The sequence below is a fragment of the Archocentrus centrarchus genome, chromosome 23 (assembly GCF_007364275.1).
Source record: "Archocentrus centrarchus isolate MPI-CPG fArcCen1 chromosome 23, fArcCen1, whole genome shotgun sequence".
Lineage (NCBI taxonomy): Eukaryota > Metazoa > Chordata > Actinopteri > Cichliformes > Cichlidae > Archocentrus > Archocentrus centrarchus.
The window spans coordinates 2,577,288-2,592,865 of NC_044368.1; the positions used below are offsets into that span (position 1 = coordinate 2,577,288).

The 15,578-nt window shown below is 40.4% G+C and overlaps 1 pseudogene; it reads left to right on the forward strand.

The window, feature by feature from the left end:
* The first annotated feature begins 4,943 nt into the window (after positions 1–4,943).
* LOC115773789 (interferon-induced very large GTPase 1-like) lies at positions 4,944–14,587 on the forward strand (annotated as a pseudogene).
* The last annotated feature ends 991 nt before the right edge of the window (positions 14,588–15,578 follow it).

Below are 15,578 nucleotides of genomic sequence, written 5' to 3' on the forward strand. Positions count from 1 at the left end.
CTCAGTGGTCTATCAAAGATGAATGAATCAGAAACTGTGAAATAACTGTACAACCTGGTTACTTGTCAACTGGTCTTTCCCCATCTATAATTTCTAGCTGTCCACCCTAACATAGCAGAGCAGAAGTGGCCCTGATTATACTGTACATATAAATGTTTTTTTAACTGCCAAGTAAAAATGGAGGGACTGCAGTGACTTTACCAACAAGCAGAGTTTTCAGAGGTGATTGGAGAGCAGAACACACTGATCACTGAACTACCAACCAACCGACCTAACAGCAAAAGGAAACCACATCAAATGTGAAAACAGAAAAATCAGTTCCATTCACTTCAGTTCACTTCATAAAGCACCACTTGACAACAACACTTGTCTCAAGGCACTTTAAATTGCATGAACCTGGCAGAAAAACTCCCTTTAACAGGAAGAAACCTCCAGCAGAACCAGGATCAGGGAGGGGGGGTCATCTGCTGAGACCGGTTGGAGGTGAAGGGCGGGAGACAGGACTAAAGACACAGTGTGGAAGAGAGCCAGAGATTAATGATTAACAGTTAAATGCAAAGTAGTGTATAAACACAGAGAGTGAAAAAGAAACCTTCAGTACATCTTGGAAAGCCCCCCCAGCAGCCGAGGCCTGTTGCAGCGTACAAATATGATGACAGGCTGCATGAACAGAGGAAGTCTCAGTTCATTCAAAATTCAAAATGACAAACTTGGAGCGGAGTTTTTCTCAAGAAAGCAAAATTTTAAGTAATGTGCATAAAATGGGAGACAAATTAAAGAAACAAAAACAAACATAAACTGTCTTAGACCAGATGCTGGAAGCTGATGTGCTGCAGGATCAGGTTTAGTGCTTGTTGACACCAAACGAGAATCTAGTGTTTGAATTTATTTTGGATTTTCTCTAATCTACACAGGCTCAAATACACACACACACACACACACACACACAGGTTCAAATGTACACACACAGGTTCAAATACACACACACAGACACACACAGGTTCAAATGTACACAAACAGGTTCAAATACACACACACAGGTTCAAATACACACACACAGACACACACAGGTTCAAATACACACACACAGGTTCAAATGTACACACACAGGTTCAAATACACACACACAGGTTCAAATGTACACACACAGGTTCAAATACACACACACAGGTTCAAATACACACACACAGGTTCAAATGTACACACACAGGTTCAAATACACACACACAGGTTCAAATACACACACACAGGTTCAAATGTACACAAACAGGCTCTCTAATATTTGGGTAAATGTCTCTTAGCAAGTTGCACCTTGACCAGGTGCTCTGGTGACCATCATCAAGCTTCTGGCATCACCGTGGCTGATGTTTGACCTCTTCTTGGCAGAATTGGTAGAATTCATTTATATTCATGCTCATGATGAGTGTATGTCAACTTCTTACCACAGCTGTATGATTCATATCTCTGCCATCCTTATTAAACCCTTCGGTGACTCCTCATGTCCTCACCCTGAAAGAGCTGACTCAGCTTTGTATTGCTTTGCAGTAACCCATGCATCTAAAGGTGCAAGCTAAGTCAAAACATATAAATTTTACAGGTTACAGGTACACACACACACACAGAAATATTCCACAGTTCACACAAACTCACCTTTCCTTCCTTTGTGTTTTCTGAGCTCTGGCTGGTTTGTGTCGATGCAGCTGCCTCTTTATCAATCTTATCAGGGCTGTTATTTATACTCAGTTATATTTGATTCACGGGCTGCCCCTCTGAAGCTCTTCCTCCATGTTTTCAGCCAATGCCCTGAGGTGTGAGTGACCTTAAAGTGAAAGTGAAAGTGTAAATGCCATATTTCATTATTTCTCAGAAATGCTGTGACTTTGAAGAACAGGTGAATGTTGAACGTCCACACAGGAATTAAACATGACTGCAACATTAACAAGTGAATATGGTGTGGCGATGGGCCTTCATTGCTCTTGGGGGCTGCGGGCAGCCCGGGTCTCCTGGGTCTTTCTCTGGGGGCATTGTTGCAGCCTACCACTCTCATTATTAATTCAATTCAATTCAATTTTATTTATATAGCGCCAACTCACAACAAACAGTCGCCTCAAGGTGCTTCGTATTGTGGGTAAAGACCCTACAATAAAGTACGTAACACAGACACAGACATTCACACTCTTGGAAAGTCAAGTCAAGTCAAGTCAAGTCAAGTTTATTTATAAAGCACATTTAAAACAACGACGTTGACCAAAGTGCTGTACAAGAGCTGTAACCCCAAGGACTATACTAAATAAAAGTATAAAAAACACTAACAAGAGGAAGCTGCAGAGAATCTGTAGAGCTCATCTTGGCAGAGCAAATATGATTGGCACAAGAGTGCATTCAGATCATTCAGATCATTCAGATCATAATTCTGAGTGCAAAACCTGCCAGACGAGACAGGCTCAAAAAAAACAAAAAGCTGGGAGCGGTCCAAGAGTAAGTTTATAAATTCAAGCTTCCTTTACTGCTACTGCACACACAAGAATAAAAGTATGATTCCAAACACAGAGCAAATAGAACAGCCTTATAGACTATATGACTCTTTTGTTGCCTCTGGTTTTTAAAGGTCACAGTTCACACTGACACTCATTCATATTACTTCATCCATTGATAACATCTCCTTATTTACTCGTTGCCATGGTGAGTCCTGGCAGCAAAGCTCCAGTGATGACGGCTTTCTTTCACTCCTCACTCACATTCACTGAACTAACACTGATCAGCTTTCTAGAACTGGAAACTCAGAGTTAACCATCACATGATGATGCTTTCTCAGTGTTTTATCCCCTGATATCACAGTACAGTTCACTCAGTCACTGTGTTTCTCTCTCCAGCTGCCTACTAAGAAGGAGCGCCCCCACTGCAAAGCAAACCTTCAGGGATTCGGTGAGGACTGTGGAGCCAGGCAGGCTTACAAGTCAGAGCCTGAAAAACTCAAGAAACAAACTGATCAAAACTGGATAGAAAGAGGATTTATTTAACATAACTAATGTTTGCCTTTGAGATGGTTATGAATAATTTTTTCTCTGATGGTTAAAATTTTATTTGTGAAGAACTTCATGAAGTAATTACACGTTAAAGTTAAAGGACTACTCGGCTCTTTGTCAGCCTGACAAAGAAACCTGGGCTTGTTCTTATTTTCTTCTCTTCATGCTAGTCTTCCTCATGTGTCGAGTCCTTTGTGCTAAGTTCATGTGTCTGTGTTTCCCTGTTTTGTTATCATTTCCTTTTTTATGTTGTGAGTTGTTGTTCTCTATGCTGTGATTTTAGCTTTGCTTGCTGTGTCTCATCCTCCCCAGCTGTTTCCTCTTCTCATGCTACCCGGTGTATATTTATTGTCTGCATCTTCCCTTCTCCTTTGTTCAGTTGAGTGTGTTTTCTCTTTTCATGTTTTCCTGAGTTTCTTATTTGCCCTCTAAAAAAAACCTGGAGACTTTGATGAATCTGATAGATTTTGATCCTAAATGCATGAAGAGAAGCACACAGATGTAGCTGGTTGCTCTCTGAAGGACTTTCATAGCACCACACTTTCTTTATCATCATTCAAACAGGGTGCAATTATCTGCTGAGTGCAGTTTAACAAAGTGCTGCATAAAGTCATCTATATTCACTTGTTGATGTTGCAGTCATGTTTAATTCCTGTGTGGACGTTCAACATTCACCTGTTCTTCAAAGTCACAGCATTTCTGAGAAATAATGAAATATGGCATTTACACTTTCACTTTCACTTTAAGGTCACTCACACCTCAGGGCATTGGCTGAAAACATGGAGGAAGAGCTTCAGAGGGGCAGCCCGTGAATCAAATATAACTGAGTATAAATAACAGCCCTGATAAGATTGATAAAGAGGCAGCTGCATCGACACAAACCAGCCAGAGCTCAGAAAACACAAAGGAAGGAAAGGTGAGTTTGTGTGAACTGTGGAATATTTCTGTGTGTGTGTGTGTGTACCTGTAAAATCTTGCTGATATGTTTTTAGTTAGCTTGCACCTTTAGATGCATGGGTTACTGCAAAGCAATACAAAGCTGAGTCAGCTCTTTCAGGGTGAGGACATGAGGAGTCACTGAAGGGTTTAATAAGGATGGCTAAGAGACTTTTAACTTGCTAAGAGACATTTACCCAAATATTAGAGAGCCTGTGTGTGCATATTTGAGCCTGTGTAGATTAAAATCCAAAATAAATTCAAACCGGGTTTTCAGTGAAGTGCTTGCTCACAGGGGGCTCATCTGATCGTTGGAGTTTTCTCTGTATTATTGTAGGATCTTTACCTTACAAAATATAAAGCACCTCGGTGCTATATAAATGGAACTGATTTTTCTGTTTTCACATTTGATGTGGTTTCCTTTTGCTGTTAGGTCGGTTGGTTGGTAGTTCAGTGATCAGTGTGTTCTGCTCTCCAATCACCTCTGAAAACTCTGCTTGTTGGTAAAGTCACTGCAGTCCCTCCATTTTTACTTGGCAGTTAAAAAAACATTTATATGTACAGTATAATCAGGGCCAGTTCTGCTCTGCTATGTTAGGGTGGACAGCTAGAAATTATAGATGGGGAAAGACCAGTTGACAAGTAACCAGGTTGCTGGTTTGAGTCCCTGATCAGATGCTGTCATCTCTGAGATGAATAACTGAGAACACAGTTTCTGTCTGTAGGCTAAAGAACTGCAATCAACGCAGCATCTGCACATTTGTTAGAGTAACACAGAGGTCTGAGTTTATTCTACATTTGTTGGAAAAAGTACATTTGATGCCATAAAACCAAAGGAGTTCATTGTTAACAGCTGCTTTTAACTATCTGCTGCTCCATAACAAATATGATAAAGTTTTGTGTTTCCGTGATTCAAGATAAAACCAAGATGTACAGTTATTTCACAGTTTCTGATTCATTCATCTTTGATAGACCACTGAGATGGAGGACCATGACAAGCCTGCAGCAAAAAAAGGAAGAAGAAAGTGGAAATTCTGCCCTTCATGGTGCTGCTGCTGCTGCTGCGTCACAGACGGTACTGTATCATTTCCTATTGTTCTGCCTTTTACGGTGCACACTGGTGTTCTGCTGCTAGCTGATCTTTGATCATTAGTCGAGTTAATGTTTTACAAAATGCACTCTTACTCTTAATGCAAGTGATTTAATTAGGCAGGTACCCTGTATAACTAGCTGCAAACTGCCTGTAGTATTTCTCAAAAGAGCTTATTCTGGTCCACTAGTTTAGCTTAGCTGTTAGCAGTCTCAGCAATGGCTTCTAGCTCTCCAGCTGTTTCACAGCACTCTCCTACTCACACTGTTGCCAAGTCCTCTGTAAGGAAAGTAGCTGTTGGCTGTCCTAACAGTTGCTAGAAGTCACTTTATGACATCATCACCCAATTTCCATAATTGGTCATTTGCATGTAGTGGTAATTGAGGCTTTAGGAGAGAGAAATAACGTATTTGGAGAGACAAAAAGTGAGGAAGAAAACACCCTGAATATGCTAAGAACTACAAATGAACTTTATGAAATAACATGACTTTAATGCATTGCCTAGATCCACATTACATAATGTTATGTGGGGTGCGATTGCTAGCTCTAGCTCTATTTTCAACCCTCCTCCTTTATCTGGTCCGCTATTGCCAACTTTTGTGTAAGAAAACTTGTTGACTCAAATGTCACTAAAGGCTGAAGGGAGGTCCGGGTGGGTTGGTTCCCCCCTTGGGGTCGAAGTGGGGTGGTGGGGGGCTCGGCATCAAAGCAAGGTCTGGGAGGATCCCCCCCTCCGTGCAGAAGCGAGGTCCGGGTGATGCCAAAGTGTACGAAGGGATGCAGTACGAAGGCTGTATGTACACAAAACATGGCTACATCAGAGGATTTCAGATTTCCGGTCTATATCCAAAACTCTCCAAAAGTCACCGATGTTGCCAGAAAAAGTTGCTAAATTTGCCATTAGTTACATTTTAGAAAAAAGTTGTGAGGGGGGTCTAAAAAGCTGCTAAATCTAACGTCTAAGTATGCCAAATGTTTAGTTATGCCACAGCCTCATTCAGTGATGATGGTGCATGTAATAAATGTAGCCTTTTTTGTAGTTTTGGAGGTCAGGCTTAACGAATTGGAGGCACTGCTCAAAATAAACTTGGAGCTCATCAGGCCTCCGAGTCAGTGCAGACCAAAGCAGCTTAGCCCCGTTAGCCGTCCCTGAGCCTGTCTTCCTGAGCAGCTGGGAGACCATTTTCGGAAAAATAGTCCAAAAGACAAACCCTCAACACAAAGCCAGCCCATTCTTGTTTTCCATAGATTTTTCCTCTCAGGAACACACCCACTGAGTAAAACCTGCTGTGATTGGTGACTCTAAGAAAGCAAACTAGAGACTCCAGCAGCCACAGGTAGATGTATTCCAGAGGCCAGAGCCGGCAACACTGAATTAAATTTAAATCCCCAGAGACGAGCCTGTTTCTGCCGGAGGCCTCTTCATTTCAAAAAGAGGTTCTTCCTTCCCACTAAGTGCTGCTCACACAGGATCGTAGAGTATAAGACACTTTCAGGTGACTGTTAATTGGTGCTACATGAGTGCAACTAAATTGAATGAATCAAATCTATGAAAGATGGCATTAACTGAAGTAACAAATTGAAACCTTCAGAACCAAATATCTGACATTCCTATATTGTGTAATATCCAGTATTCATTCACCAAGTGCAATATTCATCATCTTCATTATTATATGTATACACATATTTACTTTTCTTACAATGTACAGATGCACCAATGTATGTATATATTTTTATACATGCTATTTTTTGTATATTTTACACATTGTTTATTTCTGTATATCTCTTGATTATATTGATCATACTAGATTATAATATTTTCATAATATTTTTATTTTAGAGAGTTTGATTTTCTGTTACATGGCACTGAACAGGAGTGGTCCTCCAATCTCATTGTACATCCTGTATAATGACAATAAAGGCATTCTATTCTATTCTATTCTATTCTATTCAAAATGTGGTAAGCAAACCCAACAGTGTTCATACGGATCCAGTAAAAGTTCTTTCTGTTTTTCTCTGTGTAGATGAGCTGGAGGAAAGTGAAACTACAACCAAGGTAAAGATTTTCTCACTATAATCACACACAAACCCAATGAACATCTGTTGTTGCTCACACAGGTTTGTGCAGATTGATGAACCTCTGAGAAGCTCTGCTCTCTGAGATGCTCTTTTTGTATCCAGTCATGTTACTGACCTGTTTACTGAGATTCCTCCAGCTGTTTCTTTTTAGTTCCACTTACTTTTCCAGCTTTTTCTTCCTGCTTGCAGCTTTTTAGAGACTCATTACTGGCATCAAATTCAAAATGAGCTCATATTTTTCATGAAATAGTCAAATGTTTAAATTTAAACATTTAATGTGCTCAATTGTTAATAAAATATTCATGTATGAGAATTACAAATAATTGCATTTACATAAGCAAACTCTTCCAGTCAAACACTTTTCAACATCTACATTTGTCTTGAATGGCCTCAGAATAAAAATCCACTCAGATCTCAGATCTAACCTGTTAAACATTTCCTGTTTTCTCAGTCTCGCTTGTTGAATGAAGCTGGTGAAGCTCAGCACCTGGAGCTGAAAATCACAAGCACAGGAACTGAGTCTGAAAACACATCTGTACCACCTTCCACCAATGAGAGAGGTAATACGATCAGGAGCATTTGAAAGTACGTGTTTGATTGGAGTTTAAACACAATGAAGAATTATTAGAGATACTGAACACAAACACATCAGCCTGCAGAGGAGAGTGAAACACTGAAGGACATTAGTCCAACATCTGTGTTTAATCTATACTTACTGATATTGTTCCTTCACTACTAATAATCACCTATTTATTGTTTTTGTGGGTTGCCTTTAAAAAATTCTCAGAACATATTAATGACGGGCAGCACGGTGGCATGGTGGATTAGCACTGCTGCCTCACAGCAAGAAGGTCTGGGTTCAAATCCCCCTGAGCCTTTCTATATGGAGTTTCCATGTTCTCCCCATGGATAGGTTATTAATAATAATTTGTTGTCACATTGTGTCAGTGGACGTGGTTGTTGCTGATCAGTTTGTTTTTGATTCTGCTTTTATTCATCGTGTTTCATTTTTATTCATTTTTTAACTGTTTCCTGTCTCGTGTCCAAAGAGGTGGACTTCAAGGTTTCTGCAAAAAGAAAAGCTCACAGGGAGTTTGAACTGACTTAAGTTACATTTTTAAAATCACTGACTAAAAACTTTTCACTGCAGTTCAGGTGAACTTACTGACCTGGAAATGTTCTTATTTTAAACAAACAGACAGACTGAGAGGTTTTTGTATCTGGACTCTTCATATTTTTTATGCTAAAATGTTCTCAGTTTTAACTGAACTCCAGATTTTGCACAGTGGGATAAACCAGGTTAAACAGGTGTGTGATATTTTTAGGCTCCGATCCTGCAGCTGGACAGGCTGATGCAGGTAAAGAGGCCACCAGTGACTGCAGCAGCAGCATCTCCATTAATGAAGGAAAAACCAAGACGAGCCCAACGTCTCACACTGATTCAGCAGATACCAAACGAGGTGAGATTCTGCTCATTTCTTTGGAACAACATATTTGTCAGAATATTTTATTAAGCTTTAAGTGACGCTTGACAAAATATTTATTTTTAATCTGCCTGTTGTTGTGTGACCCTGCAGGAGAGTCAGAGACGAGTGCAGCTGAGGCAGAGGTAAAGATGAAGCCTTTATATCTTTAATATTCACTGTCATAGAGCAGATTTCTCTCAACTTTTATTAAATGTTCACATAATCAAGAAAACAAATAAAAGACAAACAACAAAATCAACAGCAAACTGCTCTGGAAAAAGTAAGTACACCCTCTGATTCAAGGATATAATGAAATCACCTGTTCAGATGCACAACAAAACATATCACATCTTATTTATTTAACAGTAAGTCAAAATGCAGAAGCAGTGAAACAGTAAGTCCACCTTTACTGTTTCCATAGGAATTAAGCATTATTCTATTAATTAAGTCACACTGATGTACTGGTGGAAACTCAGGGTTCACTATCCTGCACAAGGATGCTTTAACATGCAGACTGGTGGAGCCAAGGATAGATCCCCCGACCTTCTAATTTTTGGATGATGATCCTCTGAGCCACAGCTGCCTCACCCCCATAACAAAAATAAATCCATCCATCCATTTTGTCCGACTTCTCCTATTCAGGGTTCATTTGACAGTAAGGATCTTCGTTTTACAAACATGCGTTAGGTGAACTGGTGATTCTAACTTTATCGTAGGTGTTGATGCCAAAGTATTTAAGTGCAGAGATCAAAGTGCTCTATAAATGCGTGCGAAAAAGGTTATTGTGGTTTGGAGTATAACGTGCTTTGAGTTGTCAGTAAGACTATAAATGTACTATATAAATCTAAGTCACTTCCATTATAAAATAGTTTACTGAAATACAAAGTAAGATCTTATCATCATCTTGTATGGATATCAGTGGTTCTATCTGATAACCAAGTGAATGTATCTGGGTTTTTTTTCAGAGCTGTCCAGTGAATGAAGACATTACTGAAGATGACAGCACAGCACCAACAGAAAAATCAAAAATCGAAGAGTTACCCAAAGCCGTTCAGAAGGGTAACATTATAAACTGTTTTATAACATTTTTACACTGAAAACATTTACATCAAACATTAGAAGAACATTTTGATTCCAACCTTTGTGGTTCTGGTTCATTGATATCCTGCAGGAACCTCGGATGATGACATGAGTGAAAACAAGGAGGAGGTAGGAGAACAAACATTTATTCCAAAAGATCAGAATGAATGTTTGGTCTGTTCTTTCATGTGACAGGATATTTGAATTTCATACTTACAGAAGAAGCCATGTCATCGACATACTGAGGCACTGCTTGGCAGACTTCATCTTCAAGAGAAAGTTCAACGAAAGTTTTCATCGGTAGAATTCTTTAAGATAGGCCCATCTATGAAACAGCACCACGTCACATCTGAGAAAGATCTACCTCACAGTTTTCTCCACAGACTGATGATGTTAGACTACAGGGCCAGATATATTCCTGTAAGACCAGACAGTCCTGAGATAGCCTATTTAAAGCCCACAGTGTTTGCCATCACTGAGACAGATGACAGTGATTTGGAGGCTTTATTGAGAGCTGCTGTAGACAAACCTGAGAATGAAGAGACTCCTGTGCATCCAATGGATGTTCAGATGGCAGTATTTCACTGCTCAGACAGCTTCCTTCAACAGATGATAATTACAAAGCTCTCTCAGTGTCAGTATGCCTTACCTTTATTTATTCCTGACCAAGTCACAAAGGAGATTGTGTGTCCATTGTGGACATTCAGACAAATAACAAAAACCTGGAAGGTAGCTCAAACTGGAGGTGGCTCACAAAGTGTCACCATGAAGAATATTCCAGTCTACAAAGCTGAGACACCCTTGGTGTCATTTTTCCGCCTGGGTTCTCTGTCAGTGTCTAAATCTCAGCTGATGAACACTTTGATCAACGACCGTCACAACACCTTCTTCCACAGAAACTGCCTAGGAAGCACCAAGTCTCGCCATCTGATGGAGGGTGTGGCAGAGATTGCATGGTATTGTCCTGCTGGAAAACCCAACGATGCCTTCAATGACTGCATTGCCTTTTGTAATCTTCATGGTGATGCTCTGTCAATTAAAGAACAGCGTGAAATATTGATGGAAAAATCTTCTATCAGCATTTTTCTTGTTGCATCTCTGCAGAAAAATGAAGAAAGTAGGTCTTTTATATCAACTCTTTTGAAGTTTAAGAAGCCTCTGATTTATCTCACTAATGAGAACAGCTGTGATGCTGTTAAGACAAAAATGGAAAATACATCATCGGGCTCAAAGACAGAAACCTAGCAGATGTATCTGAACAACTCAAGAAGATCATTGGAGAAGTTTTATCTTATCCAGATGATCCCAGCTTGAAGCCATCTTTCCAGCTTGAAACCATGGGAGAGCTCTCTGGAATCAGAGTGGATGAAAGTGACCCAGCCTGTCAAAAAGGTAAATCTGCTGCTTTGGAAATAATGGATCTGCTCATGAAGGATAACATGGATGTCTCAAAGATCAAAGATAAATTCCTCCCTGTTCAAGGGCAGCTCTGGTATGATTGGTGCAAAGTACACAAAGAGCTGTTTCATCTCAAAGGAGACGTTGAAAAAGAGAAAAGTAAAAAGCAACAGGAACTGAGGAACATACGTCAGAAACAATGTGATGCTTCCTGCAGTAAACTGATGGAGTTGTTCACTGGAAGTCTCTTATCATTGCCACCAATAGACAGAGAGTATTTCCTGAAATGGACTCAGATCTTAATAGACGCGCTCTCCACAGATGATCTTTCTTTGACTCTCAGAGACTATGATACAACATGGTCTGAGGTCTTGGTTTTGAAAAACAAACACAAGAAATCCACTCTATTATCAAGAAAGCAATCTGAGCTTGAAGACATCTCCAAGAAATTGCAGACTGCATCTTTTGGCTTGGAGCACATCTTCAGGGAAATGGGACAGATCTATGAATCCCATAGAACAGTTCATGGAAAGACAGAAGACACTGACTGGTCTAAATACTCTGAGCTGGCTGCGCAGCTGATGATATCAGGACACCCAATAGAGCTGATGGATGGTGATGCAGGCCATGTGCCTTTAACATGGATCTCCAGTCTTATAGAGGAAGTCATCAAGACACTGGGGGACCAGAGAGTTTTTGTGTTGTCAGTTTTGGGCTTACAAAGCAGTGGAAAATCAACGATGCTGAACACCATGTTTGGATTGCAGTTTGCAGTGAGTGCTGGCAGATGCACCAAAGGTGCTTTCATGCAACTACTCAAAGTATCAGAGGAGATCAAGAAAGACTTTAAGTTTGACTATGTTCTAGTGGTGGACACGGAAGGGCTGCGTGCTCTTGAGTTGGAAAGTAGAGCCACTCTTTACCACGACAATGAACTGGCAACCTTTGTTGTTGGTCTGGGAAACTTGACATTGATCAACATCTTTGGAGAGAATCCGTCCGAGATGCAGGACATTCTACAGATTGTTGTTCAGGCTTTCATGAGGATGAAGAAAGTTCAACTTTCTCCCAGTTGTGTGTTTGTTCACCAGAATGTGACAGACGTTGCAGCAGCAGAAAAGAACATGGATGGAAAGAAACACCTGCAGGAAAAACTAAACCAGATGACCAAACTAGCAGCTGAAGAGGAGGTTTACAATGCAGAGTGCTTCAGTGATGTCATTGCATTTGATGTGCAAAAAGATGTGAAATACTGTTCCCAGCTGTGGGAGGGCAGTCCACCCATGGCTCCTCCAAATCCTGGTTACAGTGAGAGCATCCAAGAACTAAAGAACGTCATCCTCGCCAAAGCTTCAAAGTCTCGTGGGATCTCACTCTCTCAGTTCAAAGCCAAAGTTCAGGACCTGTGGAATGCCCTTCTTAATGAAAATTTTGTTTTCAGTTTTAAAAACACACTTGAAATTGCAGTGTATAGAAAACTTGAGGTCCAGTATGGGAACTGGACCTGGGCTCTCAGGAGCAAGATACTGACCATTGAAAACCAGCTTCATAACAGAATTGAAAATGGAACTCTTGACAACCTTGAGAGGACCTATCTCTTGGAAAAAACAAGCAATACATCTGAAGAAATTAGAAAAGCAATGAAAACTTACTTTGAGGATGACAAAGAGAAAGAATTGTTGGCTCAGTGGAGAAGCCGATTTGAAATCAAAATCAGGGAGTTTCATGATGAGCAGGTGAGCACAGTGAAAAGAAAACTGGATGGAATCATCCAGCAGAAGAAAGCATGTAAAAAACTAGATGATGATAAGAGAGACTTTGAGAACAAGCTGCTACAGAAGAGCAAAGAGCTCGCTCAGCAGCTGAAGGATAAAGTCAAAGATGATGAGGTTAAAAAACAGTTCAGATCTGTTTGGAGTGGCTGGATTACTGAATTAACAGCAGATATTACACCAGTTGCAGACATCAACTTGGAAGAAGATTGTTGGATTATTCTTCAAGAACTCGGTTTTGAATTGGCTCTTATAGATGAATCCAAAAGATGTGGCAGATACCAGAACTTATCAGAGGTTGGTGATTATTCAGATTATGTAAAGACAAGTGGAACAACAATTCCGGGGACAGAGCAACAACAGATCAGATCGCTCATTGAAAGAGTCGAAAAGAAGTCCCTTGACACAATGAGAAACAAACCTGTAGCTACAAGAGGCTACACACCAACTTACTTGCATGAAGTGGCCAAACAGGTGAAAGAAGAAGTGGAGAAATTCCTGTCAGAGAGGAAATTAGCTTTGAAGAAGGATTTTACAGTCGATCTCTTACTGGACATGTTCTACAGAGCAGAGAGTTGGCTTCTAGAGTCCCATAAAAAGTTCAAAATGAAGAACGATCCACTGGCATATTTTAAAAGCAAGGAAACACAATGTTCCACAGTTTTTAGAAGCTTTTGCAAAGGAAACTCATCTGCTGTTGTGCTTGGAGAACTCATCTGTGAAAAGCTGAAAGTTTCCACTGTTGAGGCTCTCTACAACAGGACTGCCATTGGTCTGGCTTATCAGATGAAGTGTAATTACCCAGCATTCAATGGGAACACTCTGGACTTGGAGAAACATATCTTGAAGTCACTCGCTGAGAAAGAAAACTTTGATGATTTCATCACCTACATCAAAAATCCAAGGAGACAAACTGAAGCTTTTATCAGAGCAGAAGTAAAGAAATACATCTTCACAGATCACAAAGCTGAAGCTGTGATTATACTCAACAAAAATGTTCATGACATCAACACAGTTGTTAGTCAAGCTTTATTTACTGCCACACAGAAAGTCCAAACTCAGGGCGGAGATACGGACACGTGGCTGAAAGAGTTTTTCAGTGCACTAAATGATAACCTAACTCTGGATCCCATTTGTTCTCAAAACTTCAGCAACATAAACGATTTTGACTTTCTGAAGGGAGAGATCGAGAAAGGATTTGCGTCGATCATTGAGCAGATGAGGAGCATCTCATTGGATAAGATGAAGGAATCCAAGTTGAAGCCGGATGAAATCCTCATTGATCAGCTGTGTAAGCGTTGCTGGGTAAAGTGTCCGTTCTGTTCAGCTGTCTGTACCAACACTATTGAAGATCACAGTCCTGATGACCACAGTGTCCCTTTCCATCGACCTAATGGGATCCAAGGAGAGCCCCACAGAGGCACAGTGGAGCTGAGCAATGCTTTTTGCACAACAAATGTTTCGAGTAATTGCAAGTTTTACCCCTATCCTGATTCAGAGATAAGCATTCCTTACAAAGAGTACAGAACTGCTGGTCCAAAGTATAAGACATGGAGAATCACCCCTGATGGGTCTAAACTATCATACTGGAAATGGTTTGTGTGTAGATTTCAAAACAAACTGGAAGAGCACTATAACCAGAAATTCCAGGGCAAAGGAGAGATTCCTGATGACTGGAAAACAATCTCTAAAGAGGAAGCCATTCAAAGTCTTGATGAAATGGGCTTTAGTGATGTGTAGTTCATGAACGAGCTGCCTCAAGTGAATGAGAAGAGCCGACTCTCATCAGGGGAGGGTCTAATCTTCAGCCCTGCTCAGCTCTGCTGAGAATCCATGCACACAGAGGCAGGACTTTATTTTGATGGGCGCTATGCGGCCATGCAACGATAGACTTGGATCATATATTATGTGAAATAAGCAAGGGGAGCAGACGCTCCAAAGACAGTGAGTGTAGTGGTGCAGGCCAGGTACACAGAGCAGCAGAGAGACGGGGAGCCGCATGCAAGCGGCCTTTATTTTATTGATTTGCCTGCTGTGGTTCTGTATTCAGGTGTTCATTGAACGTTTTGATTAAAATGTTTAACAGTAGTAACTGTATTTTTGTAATGGAAAAATGCATAAAAATAAGGCTGAATAAATAAAATTGCACAGACAAACATTCATCGTTGCTAAATTTCCTGTTTCACAGTTTCTGCAATCAGAATTATGATCTGAATGCACTGTTGTGCCAAACATGTTTGCTTTCCCCAGATAAACTCCTTAGTTTCTCTTTAGTCTTCTCTTGTTAGTGTTTTTCTCTTTCTTTTATTTATTTATTTGTGTTATTGTTCACAGAAAAGTACATGTATTGTAGCACTGCCAGAGTTGATAGGAAAAAAGCAAGAAAGAAAAAAAGAAAAAGGAGGAGAAAATAGGAAGAAAAGGATTAAAGGGCAGAAAACACAATGATTCACCAACTGCTGCACCTGAAAAAAATATATATGTGAGAAAACATGGTTACACAAACCAACAATCTTGTGTTGTGGTGTTTATGTGTGTGCGTGTTGGTGTGTGTGTGTGTGAGTAAGAAAGTGTGAATGTCTGTGTCTCTGTCACAAAATGTACTTAATAATGACGCTGGAAAGCTGCAGCAACGCCCCCCAGAGGCCAGAGGCAGATAGAGAAATACCCCGAAGATTTGGGCTGTCAGTAGCCCCCCAAGAGCAATAAAGTCCCATGGCCACACATTCCA